The following is an 18,167-nucleotide window of genomic DNA, read 5'->3' as shown; positions in this document are numbered from 1 at the left end:
ATAAATACATACATGTGTATGTGCAATATAAGAGATAAATATTTACACATTTTGCCCATTTATTCCATGGTCTCTGAGTGAGTGATTTCTGTGACATAGATGCTGTTCTGTAGTTAGGATTTGTCTATGATGTATACAAGCCACAATTAAAAAGATGCTCATGTTAGCTTCTTTGTCAAGGATCCGATTATGTGTACATGTGAGGATTTGTGTCTGTTTCTTCAATTTGATTCCATTGATTAATCTGTTTATTTTCATGCCAATACCATGTGATTTCATAGTACTATTGGTCTGTAGTAGAGCTTGAAATCAGAGATGGTGATACCTATGGAAGTTCTTCTGTTGTACTGGAATGTTTCAGCTATCCTCGAGACCCAGTCCCTCCTACAGAGTTGCCTCATCTACCTTTCATGGGAGAGGAGGTGCCTAGTCTTCGTGTAACTTGATATGCCATGTTTGGTTGATATCCATGGCGGGGGCAGTTTTTCCTTTTCTGAAAAGAAACCGAGGAGGAGTGGATGGAGGAAGGGTGGAGGAGACACTGAAGTTCAGATGTAATATATATATGAAAGAAGACTAAATAAATATTTATATATGAAGAAGACATTTATTTCATCCAGAGTTAACTAACGACATTCTGTAGTATAGAGATAAAGGTGGAGTGCTCTTTAAATTCAAGAAGCTTCTATTATAACCAGAATTAAATTCCTCTAGTACTTAGTGAACTAAATATATATTTAATTGTATTTACCAAGCAACATGCCGTAAGACCTGATGAGGAGAGAGCAACAACTAGTCCTCCAGGAGACTTGTCCTCATAAGCTGTCAGGTTCTAGAGAAGAAAAGTGTAAGCAAGTGAGCAAATCCCATGAAGTATTTGGTTTACTTTAAAAAAAATAGGGCAATTATGAGCATTCTAGGAGAGAAGTCAGGTGAAACTGCTTTAGTGTGAAGAGGGGCACCTCTGGAGGTAACTGAAGCAATAGGAGCCTGGTAAAGCATTTAAAAAAAAGTCTTGATCTGTAAAGATTTCACTTTCGAACAATTTCTTTAGAGGTTACAAGGAATGTGGATTGTAAAGGAGTCAAAGTAGAAAAAGAAAGATAGGACAAGATGAAGCCTGTGAGAGCAGAATGATGTCCCTGGCTTGAGATGAATGGTGGTAAAGGAGCCAATGAATCTGAGATGTTTACAAGTAGGACCAGTAGACTCTGCTGGTTGAAAGGATACAAACTACCATATGCAGTCAAGTAATGTATGTGTTAGTACATTTATGAGAAAAGTGAAAAACATAGGAATCCACCGCAGACTGTGAACAGTGTTAAGAAAGCCTTAATAGAAGGTAATTGTTATGGACTGAGTTGGTGTTCCTGGGCAGTGAGAGGCTGTGCATTTTGGCAGTGCACTAGCATGAGGGAAGAAGGGAAAGGGAGGGTTGTAAGAGAGTGGACAGAACAAATGTGCTAAGAGGCCAAGGAAGAGAGGTGGTTTGTCTGTTGTACTAGTCAAGTTTCTCTACAGGAAGAGAACTAGCAGGATGAATACTGTTGGAGAGGATATTTATTAGCTTGTCTTACCCAGGATTATCTGAGTAGACCAAGAATCGATGCCTCATGCTGGAGCGGCTGAGAACCTGGTACCTGCTGAGTTCATGGGACTGGATGTCTCTGTAGTCCAAGTTTAGCATTGAAGGCTTGGAAGATTTCTGGAGAGCTGCTGGTCTTCAGTCTACCTTGGATGGTCTAAGAAAATGGGTTCAAATGTTCATGAAAAGTGGTAGCAGCTATGACAACAGCAGCAACAGGATAAATGGATTCAAATTGAGGCAGGACGGGAAACACAGGCAGGCAGGCAGAAAGTAAAGCATTTTTACTTTGCACTTTCTTCTCTATAGATGTCAATGGAAGGCTTTGCTCTCACCTAGGGTGTGTCTTCCCACTTCAAGTAATGAGAAAAAAAGAATCCTTTATAGAAGCACATATTGTCTTTTAGTTGATTCAGATCCAATAAGCTGACTACCAAGATTAGCCATCAGGGTACTGAGTGTGACATTAAAATATTCAGAAGTTATCCTGTAGCAGGAAGTTCACCACTTAGAAGAAGACACTATCATTATAGAGTTGATGAAAGATCAGTACATATTTCTAGTGGTAAAAATATTTATCACATTTATCAACCAGTTGTAAAAATCAGTTTTGATTAACATTAGCTTGAATATGTTATTTTAAAATTACCGTAACTATACATTTTTTAAGTTTTCAAAATCATTAGTGATCTCTAAATATATTGTTTTCTAATTAACAATGTTGGCTTTAACAAGAACATAAATTTCATAATTTGGGGAACAAATGTAGTCTAAAAACACAGATCACTTATACGTATGAAAATACCTTTCTTTCATTTTACCCGTAAATGTTCACCTACCAAACCAGAGGCCATTAAATTTTAAGAATGATTGACTCATTCTTTATTTATTTTTATCGTATGACCCACTGGTATGAGTATAATCAAATTGATCACAGTTTTCTTAATCTTCATGTAATGAATCTCTGATTTTTCTATGGATTACTTTTATATAGATTTTTTTTTTTAGCTATGAAAGGTAAGCTTAAGTCTGCTTCTAAAGGGTAAAGGTCTTTCAGTGCAGAATTTTGAAAGCAATTGTAAGTGAAAATGGCATTATAACATAAGTTATCTTGAGACCATAATGAAGTAAAAGCATTTTGTACCACATAAGCTACAGTCACACTCATTTCAGTAAGACCAGCATGTCAACCAATTTCAAGGTAATGAATGAATTTCAGAAGATTGTCTGTGTTTTTCCCACACTACAAATAACAGGAAGACGGCTGAAATAATTTACTATGGCACAAAGACATCATGGTGGGTATTTCCCTCACAACTCCAGGGCAGAATTTAGATTTGGCAAAGAGTGGGTATCTTAATGAGCATTATCTTACATTTTTTTGGCATTTATATAGGTTAATGCAAAGATTGACTTACGGTGCTTAACCAAAATGAATGTCTGGGCTAACAGGTATTTTGGCAAACTCCAGGTAGCATTCTGTGAGAGTGCCACTCATTTGTTGCTGTACCACGAATGTTGATTTTACGATTCTAAAATTGTGAAAACACCATTTTCCTCAAGATTTTTCTATATACAGTAAAGTAAGGCTCAGGAGGATCTGAGAAAATTAGTGGAAGTTACACGGCTCACCTCAGGACTGTTCTGATATGCTACCTTCGAGAACAAGGAACATTAGTGTTATGTCAACTAACTTACTTCCCCAAATGTTAAGGCAGCACCCATGGTCATTCATGGGCTTACTTTTATGTCATATATAAGGAGACTAAGCATAAAAGCCCAGCATTCAGCCCAGTAGAGACCTCTTAAGGTTGTTTTCTTTTTATTATTTACAATTTATTCACTTTGTATTCTGGTTGTAGCCCCTCCCTCATTTCCTCCTGGTCCCACTCTTCCTCTCCTGTCTCTTTCCCCTAGTTCACTGATAGGGAAGTCCTCCCCCACTACGGTCTGGCCCTAGCCTACCAGGTTCCATCAGAACTGCCTGGATCCTTTTCCTCTGTGGGCTGGCTAGGATGCCCCACCAAGGGAGAAGTGATCAAGGAGCAGGCAACTGAGTTCACATCAGAGTCTGTCTCTTCTCTCCTTACTAGGCCACCCACATGGAGACTGAGCGATCCTCTCTATGCATGGTCTTTGGTTGATGCATCAGTCCCCCCTTGGGACCAGATTTTTGGGCTTTGTTGGTTTCCTTGTGGGGCTCCTGCCTCTTTCAGGTTCCTCTAGATCCCCCTTCTTCCATAAGACTCCTGTGCTCTGTCCAAAGTTTGGCTGTGAGTCTCTGCATCTTCTTCGATTCCCTGCAAGGTGGAGTCTTTTAGAGGACATCTGTGGTAAGCTCCCATCCTGTTCCCTCTATTCTACTGCTTCCAGTGTCTAGCCTGTTTTCCTTTCTGAATGAGAATTAAGAATCTTCCCTAGAGTCTTCCTTGTTGTTTAGTTTCTTTAGGTATGTAGATTTTAGTATGTTTATCCTATTGCAAATGGCTAAAATCCACTTATAAGTGAGTATATACCCTGCATGTGTTTCTGCTTCTGGGTTACATCTCTCAGGATGATCTCCAGTTCCATCTATTTGCCTGCAAATTTCATGATTTCCTTGTTTTTAATAGTTGAGTAGAATTCCATTGTGTAAATGTACCACAATTTCTGTACCCATTTTTCAGTTGAGGGACAACTAGGTTGTTTCCAATTTTTGGCTGTTATGAATAAAGCTGCTGTGAACGTAGTTGAGCAAATGTCCTTGTGCAGCTGAACATCTTTTGGATCTGTGCCCAGGAGTGGTACAGCTGGATCTTGACGTAGCGCTAGTCCCAGTTTTCTGAGAAGGTTCCAGATTTCCAGATTGATTTCCAAAGTGGTTGTACAAATTAACATTCCCACCAGCAATGGAGGAGGGTTCCCCTTTCTCTACATCCTCTCCAGCATGCATTGTCACTTCAGTTTTTGATCTTCGCCATTCTGATGGGTGTGAGATGGAGTCTCAGAGTAGTTTTGATTTGCATTTCCCTGATGACTAAGGACACTGAACATTTCTTTAAGTGTTTCTCTGCCATTTGATATTTCTCTGTTGAGAATTCTCTCTTTAGCTCTGCACCCTAATTTTTAATTGGATTTTTTTGGCTTGTTGGTGTTTAATTTCTTTTCCATCACAATACCACCGCATGTCTTTGCTGACCTGGAAGGAACAATTCTCAATTTCATATGGAAAAAGAAATCCAGAATAGCTAAAATGATTCCGTACAAGAAAAGAACTTCTGGAGGTATCTCCATAACTGATCTCAAGCTGTAGTATAGAGCAACAATAATAAAAACGGCATGGTACTGGCATAGAAACAGACCACTGGATCAATGAAATCAAATCTAAGACCCAGAAATAAACCCACATACCAATGGACACCTGATTTTTGACAAAGATGCCAAAACCATGCAATGGAAAGAATATTATTTACAACAAACACTGGTAGTCTAACTGGATGTCTACATGTAGAAAAATGAAAATAGATCCATATTTATCACCCTGTATAAAACTAAAGTCTAAATGGATCAAAGATCTCAACATAAAACCAGACCTACTAAATCTATTAGAAGAAAAAGTGGGGAAGAGCCTTGAACTCACTGGCACAGGAAACAACTTCCTGAACAGAACACCAACAGCATAGCGTCTAAGAGCAACAATCAATAAAAGGGACTTCATGAACCTGAGAAGCTTCTGTAAAGCAAAAGACATTGTCATCAGAACTAATGACAGTCTACAGACTGGGAAAAGATCTTCACCAACCCTACGCCTGACAGAAGGCTAATATCCAGAGTATATAAAGAGATCTGCCATTTGATATTCCTCTATTGAGAATTCTCTGTTTAGCTCTGCACTCTATTTTTTTAATTGGATTACTTGATTTGTTGCTGTTTAACTTCTTGCGTTCTTTATATATACTGGATATTAGTCTTCTGTCAGATATAGGGTTGGTGAAGATCTTTTCCCAATCTGTAGGCAGTCGTTTTGTTCTGAAGACAGTGTCATTTGCTTTACAGAAGCTTCTCAGTTTCATGAGGACCCATTTATTGATTGTTGCTCTTAGAGCCTGTGTTGTTGGTGTTCTGTTCAGGAAGTTGTCTTCTGTGCCAATGAGTTCAAGACTCTTCCCCACTTTTTCTTCTAAGTGGTTTAGTGTGTCTGGTTTTATATTGAGGTCTTTGATCCACTTGGATTTTAGTTTTGTGCAGGGTGATTAATATGGATCTATTTGCATTTTTCTACATGCAGACATCCAGTTAGAACAGCACCATTTTTTGAGGATGCTATCTTTTTTTCCATTGAATGGTTTTGGCATCTTTGTCAAAAATCAGGTGTCCATAAGTGGGTTCCATTGTAATAGGAACAAGGACTGACTCTGACATGATCTGGTTGGCCTGCTCTTTAATTACCTCCCCCTGAGGGGGAAGCAGCATTACCAGGCCACAGAAGAAGACAATGCAGCCACTCCTAATGAGACCTAATTGACTAGGATCAGAAAGAAGGAAAAGAAGACCTCCCCTATCAGTGGATTTGGGGAGGGGCATGCATGCAGAGGGTGGAGGAAGGGAGGGATTGGGATGGGAGGAGAGAAGGAACCACAAGGGGGGATACAAAGTGAATAAAGTGTAATTAATAAAGAATTAAAAAATAAATAAAGAGACACATTAGAGGTGAAAAAAGATATCTGGTAAGTTTTAAAAGCACAGAAAGACTATCCTTCCTTTGATTTTACTGTCATGAGAAGTGTTTACTATACTTTTTAAAATTTTTTTTGAGAAACAAATGTCTCACATGCCATATGGGGATGAGAGAAAAGTTCCCTCCCTGTTCATTGATTTAATTGTAGAAAAATCCCCTTCCATCTCCAGGAATTTTTATTGCCTTTTGTGAAGGCTTCCTATGTCAGTCCTACGGCATGCTGACATTTGGTATCAGTTTTAAAATTAGTTTAAGCTGTAATTTAAAAGCATGGTTCTAATCATTTTTATAGCATATTTGTGAGACTTTTGTGGATACAAATAACACGAAACAAATTTGAGACAGTACTAAGAATATGATTGTTATAGGTTTTCTGTTCAGATTTTGCACCACGTGGCTTAAGGATGTAAAATAGATACATGGAGGAGAAAAAAAAACTATCATCAGTAAAATTTGGGATTGTAGAATGTACTGAACACATTTAATTAAAGGGAGAAGTATAGTTTGACATGGAAGCCTCATATTTCATAATATTTACAAGATGTAACTCACTTATATTGGACTACAGCAACATTTATTGTAGTCCCTTGCTCATATAAGATCAACAAACCAATCATCAAGTATTTTACTGAGCACTCTACATATTTGGAGAAGTACCAGGCTCTGTGGGAAAATGCATGCAGTACTCTCAGGGGACTTCTGAGATACTTAGGGTGTATTGTCGTAATGTGGGCTGACTGTGTTGAGGGCATCAGGCAAGAAAACTGCCATTAACCTTTACAGGGAGAATGAATGAAATCTACTTGAGGGAAGCATTCTAAATGGGTTTGAAAGGTTGAAAACATTTGTGCATCTAGAAGAAAAAAAATTCCAGGTGGATGAACAAAAGTAGAAATCATGTTAGCTTGCAATGGTTTCCATACAGGATGTCAGTTGAGTCCAGAGAGACATGATGGGTTTCCTGGGAATAATGCCAATTAGGAGATAGGTTGGTTCTTATTTCTCTATTCAAGTGGACACCACTGATGTTTTTAAAAAGATGATTTTTTTTTTATGCCCATGTGTCTCTCTCTGTGTGCCTGCAGGTGTACGCAGTGCTTGTAGAGGCCAGGATGTGATAGCAAATCCCAGAAGCTGGAGTTGGAGGCAGCTGTGTGATTCCAGACAGGTCCTGAGAGTGGAAGGCCAGTTCTCTAGAAGGCATTAACCAATGAACCATCTCTCTGGATGATTTCAACCCCAGTAATGAATTTGTGTTGTTTGTGTGGGCATATGCCTGTGCGTGTACTTAAGAATTCATGTATATGTGGTTATGTGTGTACACATACATGTGTGTGTGTTTGTGTATTACAGACTTGAAAAAAAAAAAAACTCAGGTGCAGTCCTCAGGTACATCATCTCCCTCCTTTGAGACAGGGCCTCTTACTGTCTTGGAGTTCACTAATTAGATTAGAACAGCTGCTTAGTGAGAACAGGGGAGAGTCCTGTGCTTACCTCCTCGTCTCTGTTATTACATGTGCAGGCCACCACACTTGGCTGTTTTTACATGCACGCTGAAGATGGAACTCAGTTTACACACGCGTATGGCATATACTTAGCTTGCTGAGATATCTCCTTCCCTCACCATCAACAATTTTTAGAGTTGATAGGTTGAGAGCATTTCAGATGAATAGAATTTTCATCGGTGCTAAGGAAAATGGTGATTAAGGAGAACACTGCAGCTGCGGAGCGGTGTTTGGTTATAGTGTTGGCGAGTTGTGGTAGCTGGAGGAAGGAAGGAAGGAAGGAAGGAGGAAGGAAGGAAGGAAGGAAGGAAGGAAGGAAGGAAGGAAGGAAAGAAGGAAGGGTGTTCATTCAAGCAATTCCGGGAGATTTAAGGTTGGGTGTCACAAAGCTGTAGTGCTTATTCCTGGTATGTGAAACATATGTCTTTTATTTTAATAAATCCACTTCCATAAAATTTCATAGCCAAGTTGAAATTAACTCCCTGTGAAAGAAACTAGATCCTCCTGTTTGCAAATAAAACTTGCATAAAAAAAGGAAAACAGAATAATGTGCTGTTGCTGTATCTAGGCTATTCCTCAGTGAGTCCTCAAAAAAATCACATTAATACCATAAGTAACCTATGGGACACACTCTGTGCTATTTTATTTAATGGGTTAAATGTTATTTGCTGACATTATTTTGACAGTTTGCTTCCTTAATAATTTCCCAATAATCAGGAATATATTTCTTAAACAAATAAGCTGGCAAACAAACAAAAATAACGCAAGAGATATTACTGAGGATGTCAAATGAAGATGGAGATGTGTGGGTTTGGAAGGCAATAAACACATGGGGAATTCTCAAATGAAGATGGTGGTGAGTGAGTTTCTCTCCTGCTAAACACACAGAGAATTCCCAAGGGCAGGTGGAACAGGTCCTGTCATTTCCCTCCTTTTGTTGCAGAAGCTTCACAAACAAAGAAAAAGACCAACTCTGGACAAGGAAGCTCTGTTTCTTTAACCTTTGTGAATCACTAAGATGCAAATGCCACCTGCACTACCCATAAGGCGCACATTGTTTTCCTTTTAATATCTTCTTTGATCTTTGTTTATGCCTTTTGGCTCATACTCTATTTGGCAAACCGACTTTTTGTTTTTGAGCAAATAATATAGTTTCCAGAAGCCACACCTTGACCTTTATTCTGAAGTACTTACCCCCGGTCAATATATTTCATGATAGAACCTGGACAAAGGTTGCGCAAACTACTTGCGATGCTTCTGAAAAGTGCATTACAGTAAAAGGAGAACTGTCTCTCTAGTGATTTTTCAGGTCTCACATGGGAAGTAAACTGGATGTAAATCGTAACAGTCTTTATTGAATTTACTGAAAGTTAGCACAGTTTAATCTTGTGTGAAGCCGGGTAAAGTGGTTCTCCAGGTCTTTTGAATGATGCTGCCTCTCTGGCACAATAGTTTGTTCCCATTAGCTTTGAAAACCTGTTTGGAGCAAATGTATGTTAGAAATCTGTCTTCCATGTTTCCCGTCATGTATAGTCTCTGTATTTTAGCCACACGACTAATTGACAAACAGAATTTACCTTTAGAACTTTGACAAGTTTCATGGTGCGTTTAGTGTGTGTGAAACCAAGTCCTTTCTTCCAACCTCTGCAATATCTAGCTACCTTAGCCTTTCTCAGCTAATTTCTTTAAACTTGGTACTTTATACTTTAGTAAAGGCTGTAGGGCCATTTTTTTTTCATGTAGACTCCCATTCTTCTCCACTGGACAAGCTCAGTTTATGAGCCTGTGTGTTCTGGATGTGATTAAAGAACCCTATGCACCAATGGTACCATTTACTCATTTTCTTTCTTTACAAAAATCAGTAAAAATTATGATGAATGTTCTAGACTCCTAGATGTTTTTTTTAAGGCTTAGGCTCTTTCTTGCATATAGGATATTTATATTAAACACAAGCAACAGTTCTGTACAATTCTGGTTAATTTGTGTTTATCCACTGTAAAGAGGCTTCCTTGCTCTGGCCACAGTCAATGTTTAATCTATCCTCTTTTATAATCCATGCCAATCAAGGTTATTATAGCTGAGGATTAACAAATTATTTTTAATATTGGTAAAATATCCTTTCAGATTTGTGTATGAAGCATTGATTTGCACGGATTAATATTTTGAGATATCATATTATATGTAGGCTTCCTCAAGAAACTTGTCACAATTCAGAGAGAGGATCTGAAAGGAATCTTGGTCAAGAAAGTTACTGGGATTTAAGTTAGTCTTGTTTTTTTACCTCTGAGCTTAAGATACTACAACCCCTGCACAGATGTAGCCCATGGCAGCTCAGTGTCCAAGTAGGTTTCCTAGTAATGGGAACAGGGACTGTCTCTGACATGAACTCAGTTCCCTGCTCAATGATCACCTCCCCCTGATGGGGGAACAGCCTTACTAAGCCACAAAAGAAGGCAATGCAGCCAGTCTTGATGAGACCTGATAGACTAGGATCAGATGGAAGGGGAGGAGGACCTTCCCTATCAGTGGACTTGGTTTCACACACACTAAATGCACCATGAAACTTGTCAAAGTTCTAAAGGTAAATTCTGTTCGTAAATTAGTCGTGTGGCTAAAATACAGAGACTATACGTGGACTTGGGGAGGGGCATGGGAGATGAAGGCAGGAGGGTGCAATTGGGAGGGGTCTAGGGAGGGGGCTACAGGTCAGATACAAAGTGAACTGTAATTAATAAAACAATAAATACATTTTTAAAAGATACTGTTATATGGGTGACAGACACCACTTCAAAGCACTATTAAAGCTGACAGGTTGATCTGATCTTTTGTTCTGCTCATCTACCTTGCTTGAGTCTCATGGTGTTTTAGGTCCAGGATTTGGGACTTCTATAATTGGGAGGTTTTCTGGTTTACCTTGCCTTTCCTTGTTTCTCTAGCTTGGAAATTAGCTGTAATTGCTTAATGAGGAAACAAGTTAAGTATTTTGATGAGATTTGATGACATTGTCTACTTGGCATTTCATTTTACAATTATCTACTATCACAAAACACCTTATAATATTTTCTGACACACTTTTATAAATTTTATCATTTTCAGCTATTATCTCAAAACATGGCCGATGGCTTACCAAGGAATCTCAAAATCTAGCTGTTTTTGTTGTTAGAATTCTCTAAACTCTTCAATAAGAAATAAACATATTTTCAAAAGCATGATCAAGTGAGTTATATGCATGCTTCAACAAAAAAAGATATCTAGGATATCTAGCTGGAGATGAGTTTATGGAAGACACTCAGTGTCTTTTCATTCAAAGATTTCCCTATAGTACATTGAGATTCCACACACTTGGGATGGCCATGAATGAAGACTCAACAGGCTGGACCTGAGTTCGTTAGATTGCAGTAAAGTGATGTGTATAATAGTAGCTTATAATTTGTCTAAATTCATTTTTTTTTGTTCTTGTAAGCCAGCACCATGAGGCTTTTAGAAATATATAACTGATTCTTAGAAAATTCCTAAAAGGTAATGAGTATTATACTCATTTTTGTAGGTGGCCCTTTTAGCCTAAATTAACTGAAAATAATAAGCAGAGCCTAGGATATATATTTAGGTCTGGATTTCTCCAAATCCTGATTTTAGTGATCATTTCAACTTCATATTTAATTTTTAATTATAAATATTCCATTATTTAAGTAAGCCATTGAAGGATTAAAGTGCCACATTTACTATATTATATGATTATGGTAAAGTTTTTAGAGAGTCTCATAAACAAATTGTAATAAGATGGTAAAAACTTGGTGCTAAATTATTTTATTTTAGAACAAGACAGGGTGGAAAGAAAGAATATCTGTCTGTGATTTATTATTTTGTAATTTCATATAGCCCATCAAAAATCTTTGCCACCAAGTACTAAAGATATTGTGCCTTTTGTGTTTTTTTTAAATTAATCACTTTACAGTCTGATCCCAGCCTCTCCCTCTCTTCCCAGCCCTGCCCTCATGTCCTCCATTCCCCTCTCCTTCTTCTCAGAGTAGGGGGGGAGGGCTCTAAGTGGTACCAACCCACCCGGGCATCTCAAATCACAGCAGGACTAAGTGCATCCTCTCCCACTGAGGCCAGACAAGGCAGCTCAGCTAGGAGGATGGGATCCAAAGGCAGGCAACAGAGTCAGAGACAGCCTTTACTACTGTCTTTAGGGGACCCACATGGTGACCAAGCTGCACATTTATTACATATGTATAGGGGGGCTAGGTCTAGCCCATGCAAGCTCTTTGGTTTGTGGTTCAGTCTCTGTGAGCTCCCAATGAGCCCAGGTTAATTTACTTTGTAGGTCTTCTTGTCATGTCTTTGACTCCTCTGACTCCTTCAGTCCTTCCTCTCACTCTTCCACAGTATTTTCTGTGCTCTGCCTATTGTTTGGCTGTGGGTCTTTGCATCTGTTTCCCTCAGCTGCTGCAGGAAGCCTCTCTGCAGATAGGCTAGGCTCCTGTCTGCAAGCATAGTATAGTACCTGGTTCTAAAGCCACAACTTACTTATTGTTCCATTGTTTTCTACTTTTTTTCCTTTCTTTTTTCCATGCTATTTTCAATTTGAATATTATATGTTCTCTGCTAATATGAAGCAATCTGTCAAAGCCGGCAGGATGAAAGAACCATTGAATAGATGGGGAAGAAAGAAGTAGGGATACTTCTTGACTCCAAACGAACACTCTAAATTATTTTCTTTTGTCGTAGTTATACTACTACATTAAGGGGGTAAGTATAAATCAGGACTGTGCTGTGTTCTCTAGGCAGCACCAGGCCAAACAACCTGATATAGTAAGAGTAAAAAACACACCATTGTTAACATAAGCCAATTCTTGATCCAAGTCATCTGGCTGGCGGTGTAAAAATGGTTCATGGTTTTTTGTTTTTAAATATTTACCTCTGACCTCTGGGGGGTTTTATGGATTTAGAAATAGAATCACAGATGTCTTAAATGAAAGTTGATCTGGAAAGATTTTCTGCTTAGCTTTTCAAATTCAAGACATTAGGCTTTATATAAGCAAAAGAGAAGTGTTTTATGAAATGAATTCAAGCGTAAATACTGTGAAATATGCATAATTCATTTCAAAAATTAATACTTTTATAAATACAATATACAGAGTATAGAAATCATCAGTTCATAACTTAATGAAATGACAAAAAATAAGCAAATGTGAATGATCAGCATGTAGTTTAAGAAACAGCTTAATCTGCATCTGGAACTCTCTCCAGTCACCAATAGAACCTAAAATGCTAAATGTGGTCCTAGCTTCTAATACAACTTAGTTGTCCTTAATTTTGATTGCTTGATTGAAAGAATCAAACAAAAATTCATTCCTTTGTGCTTGGATTTTGATAAATTAACATAACAATTCAATATTATTTTTTTTATCTTTGTTAATACAAAGTGTTACTGTGTAGCCCAAGCTGGCCTTCAGTTCATAGTCTTTTCATCCCTGCTTCAACAGTGCCAGGAATACTGATGGGTACTGCCATGCCTACTTCATAAGATTTCTTTATGGGTGTTGCATAGGCTAATGGAGCAAACATATGTACTGAAATTGGGCTAAATGGAGCACAGATTTCGACTCTGTCATTCCTTAATGTCGTTGTATTTTTATAAATTATTTAACAACTCAAGGCTTCACTTCTTTAACTGTTAAGTGGAAAAATTAGAATACTTTAGTGACTACTGGGCAGACTGAGAAGTACACATATAAAATATCTAGATGATGTTGGAATTCAGTAATTGTTTTTTTCCTTTTATTATTATTATTATTATTTATTACAATTTATTCAATTTGTATCCCACTGTGGCCCTCTCCCTCTTTTCTTTCCAATCCACTCCTCCCTCCCTCTTCTCCCCTTAAGCCACTCCCTCTTTATATCTGACCCTAGCCTATCAGGTTTCATTAGTACTGGCTTCATTGTCTTCCTCTGTGGCCTGGAAAGGCTACTTCCCCGTGGGGAGTTGATCAGAGAGCCTGCCACTGAGTTCATGTCAGAGACAGCCCCTGCTCCCCTTACTAGGGAACTCACTTGGATACTGAGTCTATGGGCTACATCTGGGCAGGGGTTTTAGGTCCTCTCCATGCATGGACCTTGGTTGGGGTATCAGTCTTTTCAGGGCCCCCAGGGCTCAGGTATTTTTTTTTTTTTTTTTGGTATCTGTTGGTCTTCTTTTGGAGTTCCTGTCCCCTCCAGGTCTTTCTATCTCCCCCTTCTTTCAAAAAATTCCATGTATTCTGCCCAAAGTTTGGCTATAAATCCCAGCCTCTGCTTGCTAATCACTTGCATCAAAATATTTTAACTTCTACCTTTTCAAAGTAAATGAATTAGCTAAAAAATGTTATTCCTGATGCAAGCTAAAACATTTTTGTCAGTGGAGATCCATGCATTGTTCAAAGGAAAAAAAAATCATTGTTAAAATATTTTCAAAAGCGCAAATTTTATTTTTCCTCTCTTTCCCTTAAAACTCAGTACCTTTTAAATCCACTAATAGAATGTTGGAAAGACTGGATTTTATCAAACAGTAAGGGAAAATGTCACGGGACACCTGATATATATATGTTCTGCCAGGGGCTTACTAAGTCAGCAGGCTGCGTGGGAAGTCCTGTCTCTCCACAGTGGCTTCTTCTCCCTTTTCCACTTGACTAAAGAGGGATTCTTAAACAGTATTTTAGACAGACTTAATGGAACAATGGTTTCCATTTGGTATATTAATGCTTACAAATAAGAATATAAAAACAATACTCAATGTTGATGAATTTATTGTTACATACCAATGACAATTACTATTACGAAGAAAATAATGACTGAAAGCTATCAAACGAAAGACAAATTCAGCCAATTCAAAATTTCAATGAATTTATTTATTTGTTATAGTTACTTGAAAAATATTTCTTATAGAAAGATACTGAATTCAATTACTAAAAACAAATAAGAGAGACTAACTTTAGCAGAATCCAAAAGTTACATTTTCTCAAAAATGAAAATGACACATGTAAGAAAGGCAACACCACTGATGATATAATGTAATCGTCAACAGTATTTAATTCTGTCCATCACTGGATGGAAATTATATTTATTTTGATTTATTTTAATTTTAAAATTACAATCCAGGACCAGATTCTTACCCTGGAGATAAGAGATATCACCGTTAGTCATTGTTGATACTCTGAGCCTCAACAGATAAGAGGAAGTTTCCAAAAGAGGACATGCAAGCATCCAAGAAGCATGAAAATTCAAATTCAACACGCTCAGTCATTGGGGAAATGCAGACAGAAATGACAGCATCAGCTGGCACCTGTCAGGTGATGGTTATAAAGGAAGACAAGCATTACTAAGGCTATGAGGCAGAGGAAGCCCAGAGTGAGTGAGGTCCCAGGTGAATGTGTACTGTTGATATGGACTTGGCCACGCCAGGGACCTCATAGCCTGAGAACAAGCGGGGAAATGTCAAGGCACCTCATTGTAAGTTATGCACAGAGGGATGGCAAAGCCTTCTTCAGGAGACCAAACGTGGATAGTGTGTAAAGAAAATGTGCAGCATCGCTTGCCCTTCCCCGCACCCCCCAAAATTAGCTAAAACTACCCCCTTGATCCAGCTGTATACCACAACTCCTGCCTCCTTTTGAGATGTATTGCAGTCACCCTACCTCCCTGTTCAACTCTCTACAGAAACGCCATGACCTTGGGAGGTGGGAGGCGGTTTCCTCACTGAAGAGCACAGTCTATCCCCTCCCAGATTTTCTGTGTCTGTTTGTAATTCCTTCATTGTTCCAAGTCAGGTCCAAGTCCCTGGGGCTGTGCAAAGATGTGGGAAAAAAAAAAAAAAAAACAAACCTGTAGCCAAAACACAGCGACAGTGGGAATGAAGAATAGACACAACAGCAGTGTGGAGAGCCATCAGAAAGCTAAATATGGAACTCGACGTGATCCACGCATCTCATTCTTGTGTATTTTCCCAAAGGATTGAGATCCCGATTTCAAGGAGGTAATGCAGAGAATCGGTGCGTTCCTTCAAGCTTCCTTCAGAGCAGCCAACGAGTGGAAATGACCTGCCTGTCCATAAAGAGCTGCAAAAAAGAGCGCCAGCCACATAGACAGGCACAGACAGGCAAGAAGGAATTCTGCCACGCATGTCAGTTTGCATGGACTTTAAGGACACGGTGCTGAAAGAAACAAGCCAGACACAACAAATGCTATGTGGTGTGTGGCAGCTTAAGTACGCCGATTTGTAGAATCAAAAGGGGGACTAGAGGCAACCGGATGCTGGGGGCTGAGTGGAGGGGACATAAAGTTTCAGTAAAATCGGTGGGTAAGCTCCTTGTGCCATTCAGTGTACCTGAACTACAGTGTTGAGTATTCTCAACAATTCCTCTCATTTGTTCAGTTTAAGTGTCCCTATCTCTAAATCGGAACCACTGGCTTGTAAAGCTCAAGTTGGAAGCTGGCCAGTGCCCTTGGCTGGGAATGGTGTTCCTGGGGTTCCTCCTCTTCCTCTTCCACACAGCAACACCTGGAGATGTTACCAAGACGCGCACATACTTTTCTCACACATAGATGGCGCTACTGACCCATCGTCCCTGATGCTTGGTAGCTTTCACTGGCTGAGGATAAACATTGGTCTGTCTCTGTCTGGTCCCCAGATAGTTTCTATTTCTGGATCGCTAACTGGGGTTTTGGGTGGGGTGAACATCGTTAACAGGATCTGTTATTGTATGTAACCGACCCTGCTAATACTTAGGAGCAGAACATATTGGTTGAATAGGCCTTTTATATTTCAACTGATTAATTGGCTGTTGGTGTGAGTGAAGACAAAGGAGCCTGATTTTTGACCTTGTTGCTTCATGGAATTATTTGTGGGATGCTGTATGCTTCTCTGAATCATCTTGGGCTCTGACTTTCTAATTTGGATAGGAGGGAAGGAACCAACATTTACTGATAATCTAGTATATGCCAGCAACTGGGCTATTCATAAATGGCACACACACCCAATCTCTTCATTACCTATGAGAAAATTCCTGACATTTCTTTGATTTAGGCATCATAAAGAGTGAAGGTAACAGAGTTAAAGCCACCATGACATTGTGATTTTTATTTCAGACCAGAGGTATATGATTTAAGATTTGAACCAATTGTCATGTATGTCCTGTGAATATAATATTAAGCTTAAAACAGATTTAATGCTAGCCTTATATTAACATTGCTGCCATAGGGATAGATGATCAGAAGGACAAATGACAACAGAAACTCATTTAAATACTTTCACTGACTTAAGCACCATCAACTTAACCAATGCTCTCTTTGCTTCTATTCAGAACATACTGTTTGTCTTCCATAGAGGCAAGCTTTAGAAATAGACCTTCTCTGTTGCTTTATATTATTCAGTCTTAAATACTGGATAGAATTGTAATATTTAAAATTTATAAAACAATGCATGTGATTTCAGTAAGGACTTTATGGAAGGAAGGAAGTTTTAAAAATTATATATATTTTTTCTGGGTTGAAAGAGGTCAGCTTATTAAAAAATCGTGTATTTTTGCAATTTGATTAGATTGATTTGAAAAGCACACACATTTTGCTATGTCATGGAAGGTGATTACTTCTGAAGATCATCAGAACCACTTTCTGTAGGGCCAGAAATCAGGAAATTTGCTGATAATTATTTTGAATTTTAAAAACATCTCTAAACGTTGGGTTACCTCTCACATACCCAGTCTAGACTTATTTCTTCGTTGCAAGACTATGTGGTATGATTTTATGACAAACCACTAATTATTTTCTCTATAATCAGGAAACAAAGTTACTTTTATTGCATTCCGCAATTTGGTTCTACTTCTAAATCTGCAAAGTTTAATGACCTTGCAAAGTTTTTCTCACATTTTTTCTATTTATACCATTTGGTTAAGAAAACCTGTAATATAATTTATGGTGGCCCTTAGGAAGGCGTGTCCAGTGCCCACAGTAGAATGGCAGTGGTTTCGGTAAAGACCAAGGACTAAGGCAGATTTCAAAGTCCTTCAAAAGGTAAGTGAACAAAAGACAAGCATTCAAAATAAATTAAAGAGTTTTGACCTGAATTTTAGTAGGAAAGGGGCTTACAGTTTATAGATGATCCAAGTCTAAGCATTTGGCACTGACCTTGAAAGCAAAAAATAGGAAAGTAGATTAAAAAATTGGTAAGGCTACAACCCACGGAGAGAAGGAGGCACAGGGATGGTGCTTCCATTATTGGGAGAACTGTTGCTGGGAGCAAGTGATACATGGGTAAGATACGAACGAGAATCTCAGATGTCACAGAGAAGCAGGGGAATTCTCTCTGCTGGAAATGAAA

Source organism: Meriones unguiculatus, chromosome 6 (genome assembly GCF_030254825.1).
Source record: "Meriones unguiculatus strain TT.TT164.6M chromosome 6, Bangor_MerUng_6.1, whole genome shotgun sequence".
In the NCBI taxonomy this organism is placed as follows: Eukaryota; Metazoa; Chordata; class Mammalia; order Rodentia; family Muridae; genus Meriones; species Meriones unguiculatus.
This window is presented reverse-complemented; position numbering follows the sequence as displayed.